This window comes from Muscardinus avellanarius, assembly GCF_963383645.1.
Source record: "Muscardinus avellanarius genome assembly, chromosome: 13".
Lineage (NCBI taxonomy): Eukaryota > Metazoa > Chordata > Mammalia > Rodentia > Gliridae > Muscardinus > Muscardinus avellanarius.
Window position 1 is genome coordinate 30,684,096 of NC_137799.1, and position 11,506 is coordinate 30,695,601.

Consider the following 11,506-nt stretch of genomic DNA (forward strand, 5'->3'; position numbering starts at 1 on the left):
CAAGGCCGGTGCTGGGGCCTCTGAGGCCGGGATCAGAGCCTGCTGAGGGGTTAGGCCGGTGCCGGGACCAGCGGCCTGCTTTGGAGCCTGCCGCGAGGCAAGGCCGGTGCTGGGGCCTCCGAGGCCGGGATCGGAGCCTGCCAAGGGGTCAGGCTGGTGCCAGGGCCAGCGTGGCCAGGATTGGAGCCTGCCGAGGGGTTAGGCCGGTGCCGGGACCAGTGGCCGGCATCAGAGCCTTCCGTGAGGTAAGGCCGTTATTGAGGCCTCCGAGGCCGGGATCGGAGCCTGCCGAGGGGTTAGGCCAGTGTTGGGGCTAGCGAGGCCGGGATCGGAGCCTGCCGCGAGGCAAGGCTGGTGTCGGGGTTTCCGAGGCCGGGATCGGAGCCTACCAAGGGGTTAGGCCAGTGCCGGGGCCAGCAGCCGGCATCGGAGCCTTCCATGAGGTAAGGCCACTACTGAGGCCTCTGAGGCCTGGATCGGACCCTGCCGAGGGGTTAGGCCGATGCCCGGGCCATCGGCTAGCATCAGAGTCTACCGTGAGGAAGGCCAGTGCTGGGGCCTCCGAGGCCAGGATCAGAGCCAGCTGAGGGGTTATTCCAGTGTCGGGGCCAGAGAGACCAGAATCGGGGCCTCCCATGAGGCAAGGCCGCTGCTTGAGCCAGTGAGGTCTGTATCAGTCCACCGGGTAACCAGGCCACAACTGGGGCCGTCAAGAGTGGAATCGGTATTTGCAACACAGCATGCACAGAGAAATATCGCAGAAAATTAAAACCAGATGCTTCCCCTAATCAGCAATAACTAGGAGGAAAGGGGCAACAGGAAGTGGTCGAGCTATAGAAAGGACCCTATAGTGAAGCAATTAAGGTGACCAATCAGAGGGTATGGAATAGTGGAGGATGGAGCCTCTTTAAAAAGCAGGAGGTACATAAACATATGTATCAAAGTTAATCACCAAACAAGCATGGGATCGAGGGAGGGGGAGGGAATGGGATGGGGACTGGATGAGGGCTAATTGGATGATATGTGCTTGTATATCCTCTCAAGTCTTGTATTCCAATGTGATGTATGATTACAATGTACCAATAAAAATAAATAAAAAATAAAAAAATAAAATAGGTAGTAGCTTAGAGGCCAAATACCTGTTCCTTGTCACATTATCCTTTATATAACACTCTCCCTCAGCTCCCTCAAGTAAACATAGTCCCAAATTTTGTGCTAATCATTACATTGGCCTTTAAAAAAATTAATTTGTATCTGTAGATAGTTCTAAACAATGAATTTTTTGGTTTATCTATTTTAGAATTGGAATCAGACTTTTTATTATTTTGCTACATGTTTCTTAGCCATTAGTAAGGTTTTCGAAAATACTATTTTGTAGTCACAGCATAATGAATTCATTTTTCTACTGTATGCTATTTCATTATATAGGTATGTGTTTATTATTTGTTCATTAAACTATTATGGACAAAGCTGTTTTGAAAGTTTTGTAGAGTTTACCTGTTTCCATGAAAGAATTTCTCCAGAGCAGGGGCTCTTCACCATTTTTGTGTCACACACTTTGGGAAATCTTGTGACTCTAAGGACCTAAATGTTTTTGTGTGCTTGGCAAACACATATGTCTATAAAGAATATAAACAAATTATACTGGGCCAGAATAATCAAAATATAAAAGCAAATTATTAGACATACTTCTTCATTAATGTGTTGAGTGACAAAATCTAATGGTGGGTGTAACATATAATTTTAAAGTAGTGCTAAGCAAAAGAGGAATTTCAATTTATTTCTAATGATAAGTGGAGTTTGACTATATATATGATTTTTTTTTTTTCTTTTCAGTACTAGGGATGGAACCAGGGGCATTGTACCTCTGAACTACACCCCCTTTATTCTGCAGCCACTAGATGGTAGCATAGACTAGCTTTTCTTTTGTTAGGTGTTAAAACTGTGTGCCTATTTCTGTTATTTTTGAGTTCTGATGATTTAACGAAAGGTTTTTAGAGTGGAGTTAACATTATGTTTTTTTTTTAAATACTCGATTATCAGAGGAAAAGTTTTCAGTAAAATTGAGTTACTATCATAATGTTTATGAGTTGCTTTATTATTCCTTCTAAAAGGAACTTAAAAATAAGAATTAATTTTCATTTACTATTTCTTAGCAAAAATCTACTGATATGGCCAGATGTGTGCTAAGTATCTGTTGTGTGTTGAATATTGAATGAAATGCTATGTGGAAGGAAAAAGACTAAATCTACCTTCCTGAAGTTGTCAATGTGTATTCTTATTTCTGTTTCAACCTCTTTGCCGATATTCTTGTTAGAATCATTGGTAGGAAAGATTTATTAACATTGCATATTTAACTATAGTATAAATTTATTTAGTATTTCTACTAATAAAACAAAGTATATTTTGTATTAAAACACATTAAATATATATTCGTTACATCCGTTTTAGATATCCTTTGGCTTTCCTTAGGTTTTGCATTTGAACATGAATTTTAGTACCAGTGATATTTTAAAACCTATCATCAAGCCAGGCGTGGTGGCATATGCTTGTAATCCCCGTGCTTGGGAGGCAGAGACAGGAGGATTGCACAGGTTCGAAGCCAGCCTCAGCTACTTAGAGAGGCTTTCAGCAACTTAGTGAGACCCTGTTTCCAAATAAAATATATTTTAAAAAAGGTCTGGGAGTATAGCCCGGAGGTAGAAAGCCTCTGGGTTCCACCCCTAGTACCACAAAAAAAAAATAAAAAAAAAAAATAAAAAAAAATAAAATAAAAATAAAATAAAATAAAAAAATTAAAAAAAAATTGCCGGGCGTGGTAGCGCACGCTTGTAATCCCCGCGCTTGGGAGGCGGAGACAGGAGGATTGTGCAGGTTCGAAGCCAGCTGTGCTGGTGTAAGAGACCCTGTTTCAAAAATATAAAAAAATAGGTCTGGGAGTGTAGCCCGGAGGTAGAAGGGCTTCCAGGAACCCCAGTACCACCAAATAAATAAATAATTAAATAAATAAAAATAAAAAACCTATCATCAATAACTATAACTTATTTCCCAAAATAGGCTTTGCAAGTTTATTCCTTTGAATAATCTCTGTACCTTACAACTGGAGTTAAAGAGAGATTTTCTGGGGAAAGTACTTCAGGACATTTTGCTATTTGCTTTAGTTCTTATTATTAAATATGGCTTGTTTATTTCCTAAGTGTACGTTGAAACACCTTCTATCTTTATCTACTCCTATACATTGTGCATATTTTTTCATGAAGTTCCAAATAAACACCCATTATCCAGTACTCTTGAGTGTATTTATTTCTCTTCACCTCCATAAATTGTTCCACATACCTACTAGTTGAGTAATAACTTACTTTTGAAACTCTTTTAGCTTTACTTTGCTCTCACTGATTGCTTTTTACCACACTTTAAAATTTGTTGTATTTTATTTATTCTCAATATTGTATTGAGGGCTGGTGTATTAATGCAAGGGTTGTAGGCTGTACTCAGGAAAGAGGGGCCTATTACCCCTTTTCCACTTATTAGGTGCTTCAAAAATATTGCCTGGCATTTTACCACACACTTTTTTTTTTTAACTTTCAATGACATTTTATTATGGAGGTTGACAGACATTGTTTATGGGAACTCAAAACTCTTCAGATTAAAATTCTCTCTGAAAAACATTCTAAATAGTCATTTTTTAGGTAATTTAATAGTTCTATTAGAAGCAGCCTTCATATCCCAGATTATTTTCTTCACATATCAAGACACTTAATGTTAAAAATTCATTTTCTAATTTTCCTATTTCATTGACATTTTTCTGAAGCTCCTCCCACTTAGCATGAAATAGACACTGGAGAGTTAGTGAAAGTCATAAACGTAGAGAGTGCTTTAGTATAATTCTTATTTTCTACTGTTTTTCACTGTACCTAAGTCTCTTTTCCTTGGAAAGAGGAATTTTTATCAATCATGTACTAGAGTTTCTTTTCTGATTATTTTTTATTTTATTTTTATTTTTTGTGGTACGGAGGATTGAACCCAGAAGCATTCTACCTCGGAGTTACATTCCCAGCCCTATTTATTTTTTATTTTGAAACAGGGTCTCACTAAGTTGTAGAGGGCCTCACTAAGTAGCTGAGGCTGGCCACAAATCTGTGATCTTCCTGTCTCAGCCAGCCTCTCAAGTATTAGGATCATAAGCATGTACCACCATGTCCAGTTTATGGTTACCTTTTAAGTAAGAGCTTTATTGAGACCCTTATTTGATAGAATAATCCTTTTTCTTACTTAAATACCATTATAGTAGATATAAAATGTTCCGTAAAGAGCTCATTTATTAATATTTAAGGTTGATATAGTTAAACCATGAGAGCTGTAGTCCCAGCAGTGGTGACTGGGCTGGTAGGGTGTGACTGGAAAAGGTGCGTTCCTGGAGCTGCGACCTTGGGATTATATATGGTTTCTCCTCCCTTTGTTCTCTCTTCTTGCTTCTGGCCTCCATGATGTCAGAATGATAACATCATTTTCCCTCTTTCTGCTTTTTGCCGCCATATCCTGAGATTTTTGATCCCCAGTCTCACATGAACTGAACCCCAAAATCTCTTAGGAAAACTGAGCAAATAAATCTTCCTTCCTGTATGTTGCATGGTCTGTCTTTGAGATTATAGCAGTGAGAATACTAAGGCAGCTACCCTTCTCATTTTTAAGAACTTTTAATAAGCATTTATTCTCAGATCATACATCCTACTCCTCTATTTCTTCCTCAGAGAGGATGTCCTGGATACCGAGTTCACAGAGAAGAGAACATATTCAAATATGCTTTATATAATGTAGCTGCTATATGTATATGACACTTTCTACTTTATCCTATTTTTGGTTACTCTCATTTCCCTTTGTAAAGGTGATATTTCTATTTTACAGAATAAAATATAAACAGAAAACAATACATTAAAAGAGATAACAATGTAAGTAGCTGAGAGCTGGTTCACTCACTACCCTCCACTATTCCAGGGAATAAGTATTTCAAAACTTTGTTACTCCTTTTCTATTGATAATTGTTTCCATAGGTTTATTGTCTAATGCTTCAGTGAATAACTTTGTTCCTTCCTTTTTGGGGACATCTGTAAGTGGAATTACTGAATCAATTTCACTAAATGGTGCTTATTTTCTAAGAATTACACACAGTATTTTAGGCAGTGAATGGGAATTTCTTTTCTCCATATTCTTGCCAATTTTTCTAATATTAAGATTTTACTATGTCTTGATCTGCTGTTTAAATTGAAGTAACTTAATTTAAATTACATATTTCTTTTTTATTATTTATATATTTTTTATGTGGATCATATTGAAAATGACATACATTCAGACTGTGCTTGGTGCCCTCTCCACTCCCCTACTTCCTCTTCACCCTCCCAACAATGAGTGTCCAGGTTAACCATGCTTCATTCATACTTTTACATATATTCGGATGTCACTCCTCCATTAATCAACCTCAGCCTTCTTTGTTTCCGACCCTTCCATTTCAGCTTTGCTGAGGTTTCCCCTCCATTATCTGGAGTCCCTCTGGTATTCCTAATAGTCCCTAGTTTGGGCATATTAGAGAAAACATATGTCTCTTCTCTTTCTGTGCTTGGCTGATCTCACTTAACATAAAGTTTTCCAGGTTTTTCCATCTTCTTGTGAATGACATGATTGTGTTCTTCTTTATAGCTGAGTAGAATTCAATTGTGTGAAGCCGGGCATGGTGGCGCTTGGGAGGCGGAGACAGGAGAGTCGCGCAGGTTCGTAGCCAGCCACGCTGGTTTAAGAGACCCTGTTTCAAAAATATTAAATAGGTCTGGTAGTGTAGCCCGGAGGTAGAAGGGCTTCCAGGAACCCCAGTACCACCAAAAAAAAAAAAAAAAAAAGAATTCCATTATGTGTATTTCCTATAATTTTGCAATCCATTCATCTGTTGATAGAGACCTAGGTTAGTTCCATATTTTGGCTATTACAAATTGTGCTGCTATGAACATGGGTATGTACATGTTACTGTAGTTCTCTGATTTAAACCCTTTGGAAAGATACCTATGAAGTTATTAGAGGAGGATATAGGTTTAACACTCTAATGTATAGGCACAGGCAGTAACTCAGTAAGACTTCCAAAGTGCAGGAAATTAAATCAAGAATAAGTTCAAAGTTCATTCAAAACACAAACAACAACAAATGCTGGCAAAGATGCGGAGAAGTGGGAACTCCAAAACATTGCTGGTGGTATTGCAAATTAGTGCAACTACTTTGGAAAACAGTATGGAGAATCTTCAGAAGAATGGGAACAAATCTACCATTTGATCCAGCAATACCACTTCTGGGTATCTACCCAAAAGAAAGTAAACCAAACTACCAAACTAATGCATGTATATCTATGTTCATAGCTGCACAATTCACCATAGCCAAACTATGGAACCAGCCAAGATGTCCATCAACAGATGAATGGATTACAAAACTGTGGGATATATACACAATGGAATTTTACTCAGCCATTAAAAAAAAAAACTCAATTACATCATTTTCACTGAAATGGATGGAACTGGAGAACATTATGCTAAGTGAGATTAGTCAGTCACAAAAAATAAGAAATCAGATGTTTTCCCTAATATGTAAAAGCTAAGGAGAAATGGGTCATAGGAGGAACTCTAGATGAAAAAGAAATCCTATAGAGGAGCAAACAAGACAGGCTAAATGAGGGGATGGGAGAGGGGAAGAAGGAAATTCTCTAAAACACACAATGTACTTAAACATATCGAAGTCAACCACTAATCCAAGCAAGGGAAGAAGGGATGGGGAGGGAATGGCGTGGGAATTGGGTAGGGGTTAAATCGGTGATGTGTATATGTATGTACACACAAGTTTTTTACCCCAATATGATGTATGAATATAATGCACCAATAAAAAATAAATAAGAATAAGTGGGATGGCATCAAACTAAAGTTTCTTCTCATCAAAGGAAGCCATCAATAACCTAAAGAGGAAGCCTACAGAATGGGAGATCTTTACCAGCTACCACTCTGATAGAGGGCTAATATCCAGAATATACAAAGAGCTCAAAAGACTACACTAGCAAAAGAAATAACCCAATCAATAAATTACATATTTCTAAGCCAGGCGTGGTGGCACACGCTTATATCCCAGTACTTGGGAGACTGAGTCAGGAGGATCAAAGGTTTATAGACCGCCTCAGTAAAGCCAACTTAGTGAGGCCCTCTGCAACTTAGTGAGACTCTGTTTCAAAATAAAGAACAAAGATAGGACTGGGGATGTAGCTCGGGGGTAGAATGCCCCTGGGTTCCATCCCCAGTTCTGCAAAACAAACAAACAACAAACAAACAAAGAAACACAAAAAAATGATTCTTGTGAATTGAGCATCTTTTAATAATTTCATAAGCCATTTCATTTTTATTTTAATGCCTTGGTTTATTTACATTTGCTCAATTTCAGTTGTTACTTATTTTTCTTATTGTTTAAAGGCTTACTAAAAATGCTGGAGGGAGGAATATGACAATGTCAGAAGTACCTGAAAAATCAGATGACCTTCTTGCAGAAGCAGAGTGACAGACCTTCTCAACAGAATGGATGGCAACGGTTCCTTCCAGGTGGAGGGCTAGAAGCAACAGTTTGAGGCCCTTTTGTGGAAGAGAATGCTGATTGCCAGATGGAGTTGGGAAGGATTTTTTGCTAAGGTAACAAGAGCTGTTTCAGGCCAGGAGATGGCTTTGTGAGTGGGCTGCAGGGTGTTGGACCACTGAAGCTGGAAGAGCATTGTGTTCATAATATGTGATTCTTCAATCAGGTTTTCTGTATTTCAATTTCAGTTCTGCTTCTTGCCATCTGTATTTCTGCTTGCCTCAGTCTCCTTCTCTAAAAAATGGAGATAACAATGGCACCTCTGACATAGGGCTGTTCTGAGGATAAAAATGAGGAAGTGCTTAGAGTGGGGACCCATACTAATATGTACTTTTTCTTTAAACTTTCATAATACAAGAGATGTTATGCCAGATGCACTTGACATAGGAACTTATTGGAAAATTGATTTTTCTAAGTTGATGTTTAACTCAAACTGATAAGGAAGGTAGTCAGGCAGATTAGAAATCAGCCATCAGAGAAGACTCTTTACCCACAAATTGCCCACAAATCTGTTTGCATGCTAATTACTTCTCTTGACTAGGAGGGGCAAATATATTTAACTCTATAAAATTAAGATATATAGACAAAGGGTCTGCAGATAATGTTTGCTGCAGACTGTGTGATTATTGCAAAGAGCATGATTTTGGAGCATGCAGACCTGGATTTGAATTCTGATTCTGCTAATTATTAGCCATGTAACCTTGGAAAATTACTTAGTATCTCTGATTTTTTCAATTACTTTGTTTGTATATTGATGAAAATGATATTACTACTTAGGGTAGTAATGATAATTAGATAATTTTTGTTACATGTTTTCCAATAGAATATTAGTCTGTATTGTCTAATGACAAGGATACAACCTGGGAAATGGAGTTAGGTGATTTTTGTCCTTGTGTGACTATTATAAAGTAGAGTTATACAAACTAAGACTGCTATGATATCACTAGGCAAAAATAAAAAATCATGTGGGACCACAGCTGTATATGCATTTCATACTTAACCCAAACAGTATAATACAGCCTATGACTATATCCACTCAATGCTAATATTCTATATTGAAACCTTGCAATACTGGAACCAAGGACATTATTTGAATATTAAGTTTTCACAAAATAAAATTTTCATCAAGAAAAGGAAAGTCCTTTGGATTGACTTGTAAAGTACATGTAAGTCCTTGTTTTCAGAGAAGGCATGTAGAAAGTTTGTGGAGTGTCAAGGAGGATTTAGGTAATTGTGAGTTTTGAGGTGATCCTGGGAGAGTGGCTGCAATTGCTTGTGATTGGAGTCATTGCTGTAGAGTTGTAGGTCTCAGGAGTGAGCTTCTGAATGTGTTCTCAGTTCTGAGATTACAAATGAGGAGACTGAGGACTAATGGGGAAGTAAGTCATATGGGAACCTTTGCTGTAGAGTCAGAACCAGGATTCAGGGCTTCTGGCTCCTGGTCCAGGGCTTGTTCTCTCAGGTTTCCTTGGAACTGAATGGGGCTCATGGTCCAGTGTGATCTTTTTCCATCTTGGGGGAAAGAAGAACCAGACCCAAATTCCAAGTCACCCTCCGTGATATACTCCGTGAGGTTCCTAGCTTAGTGCCTCTGCCCGGTGACCACAGCCTCTGCTTTTACGCTGCCAGCTTTCAGAAACGTCCTGGAAGGAAGAGGTTTAGTTTCCAGGCCCTACTGCTTTCCAGCTGCCAACAAGGCCTTGGTAAACTTCAACTATGGGTCCTGTAACTCTCATTCCTATGGTCTGAGAAATGGCTGGACTTTCAGAAGCTTGACCTTTGGACGTGTAACACTTACCTCTTCCTGCCACCTCCTTACCCCTTCACTGCCTGGTCAGACTGTCCTCGCTGACGCTGTGTCCTTGCAGCTACATCACCCTGGTTCAGCCTGATGATACCACCCTTTGGCAAGTACTTCAGCCCTGGATATACAGCAGTGCACATTTGTCAGTATGTGTTTGCTTTCTGTGCCCTAGGAGAGAGGATACTGAGTGCCAAGGGCATGGACTCAAGGATTCCAGAGTGGAATGACTTTTGCTAACTGTGGCTCAGGCCTCTATAGAATCTCCTATTGCATGCAAAGAAAACTGAACGAATCTAAAGATAATAGGACAGTCCTTCAGTGGGTGTTTCAACCCTTCTTTTCATATACTTATTGTTAAGAATAACCACAGATGTCTTAGGTAAAGTAGTCTGTTCTTGCTAAAAATCTATGATTAAGTCAAAACATTTAGATTTTAAAACAATGTACTTTAATTATTTACTTTTTGCAATGCTGGGAGTGGAACCCAGGGGGCAGTCTACCTCCGAGCTGTACCACCAGCCCTATTTTTTATTTATTATTATTATTTTTTAAAATTTTGAAACAAGATCTCATTGAGTTGCAAAGGGCCATTGAGTTGCAAAGGGCCTCACTAAGTAGCTGAGGCTGTCTGTGAATTGTGATCCTCCTGTTTAAGCCTCCCAAATACTGGGATTACAAGCATGCATCACCACGCCTGGCTGCTTTAACTTCATAATCAAGTCATAAAACATTTCTATAATTCCAAAGCCTTGAACTTTTATATCTTTGTTTTCTGCAAAGTATAATTGGTATTTCTTAAGTTGCAGTTATTAGCTAGCCTGCATATTTTAGACAATAGTATTCCACATGACAGTATTCCAGTGCTACAAACTAAAAATAAAAGATTTTGGGGTCTTGTTAGGTAGAAAATTTCTTTAAATCTGTAAAATTTATGGTCCGCATATGGTAAAACCATGTCAGTACCATAAAGAGAAAGGAAACTTTAAAAAACTCATATGTGTGTGTATGTATACATATATATGTACATATATATACATATATACACACATATATATGCATATATATGTGTATATACATACATTATTATATTTCAGGCTTACTTCTTTCTTTTTTGAGCTTATTATGTATTATTGTAGCTATAGATTAAAGGTTTGTTTTTTGTTTGTGATCTATGTCTATGATTTTTTGTGCCTTCTAGTTGTTAACACAAGTACTTGGTCAATAAAATGTATATGCCATTTCCTGAAAAATCCTGATATCTATTAATAATGTATAATTGTGGAAACACTTTTCAAGTAATGATATATATAGACAACTGGTTTGGAGCCTTCTGTCACTGTCATGCCAAATATGTGGCCAGAGTCTAGGCTCCTCATAGGTTGTTTCTGTGTCTTACTTATTTTGGTATTAAGGGCCTGACCCCCAGGAAGTGCTTAATGGATTAACCCTTTCTCCCTCCCAATTCCTGGTTTTAATGAATGACTGAGCTTTCTGCCTCTCATGGGCCCACAGAAATAATTCTCCTGAAGACATGGGCACCTAGGAACTCTAGAATGCCCTCACCAAAGACCCAGGCTCTGGGACCTGATGTAGGGAAGGAAACCCAACCCTATTAATGCCACATTAGCCATGAGATTCTTCATGCTGTTGTGTGCTTGTCACTTGCTTTTGTTTTTAATACACTGAATTTATCACCTTAGGCAGGCCACATTGTGTCCATAATTTTCCTTTGAGTTACTTTTTATGTTAAAAAAATTAGTGTAGTAACCTACTCAGAATATCTGGGAATGAACATCTAGAGAGTGTAACATCTTGAGGATCAAATTACTTCAGACATTTGTTTACTGCTTTAGAACATTAAGATTCATTTAAATAGTACTTTATATTTACTGGTCAAATGCTTTCTCCTCCTCTCAAGTTTTGTACTTAAGTATTGCAACAGACTGTCACTACATATAATATGCAATTTCGATCATTAAATACTTCACTTGAGCTGGGCGTGGTGGCACACACTTGAAATCCCAGCATTTAGGAGGCTGAGACTAGAGGATCACG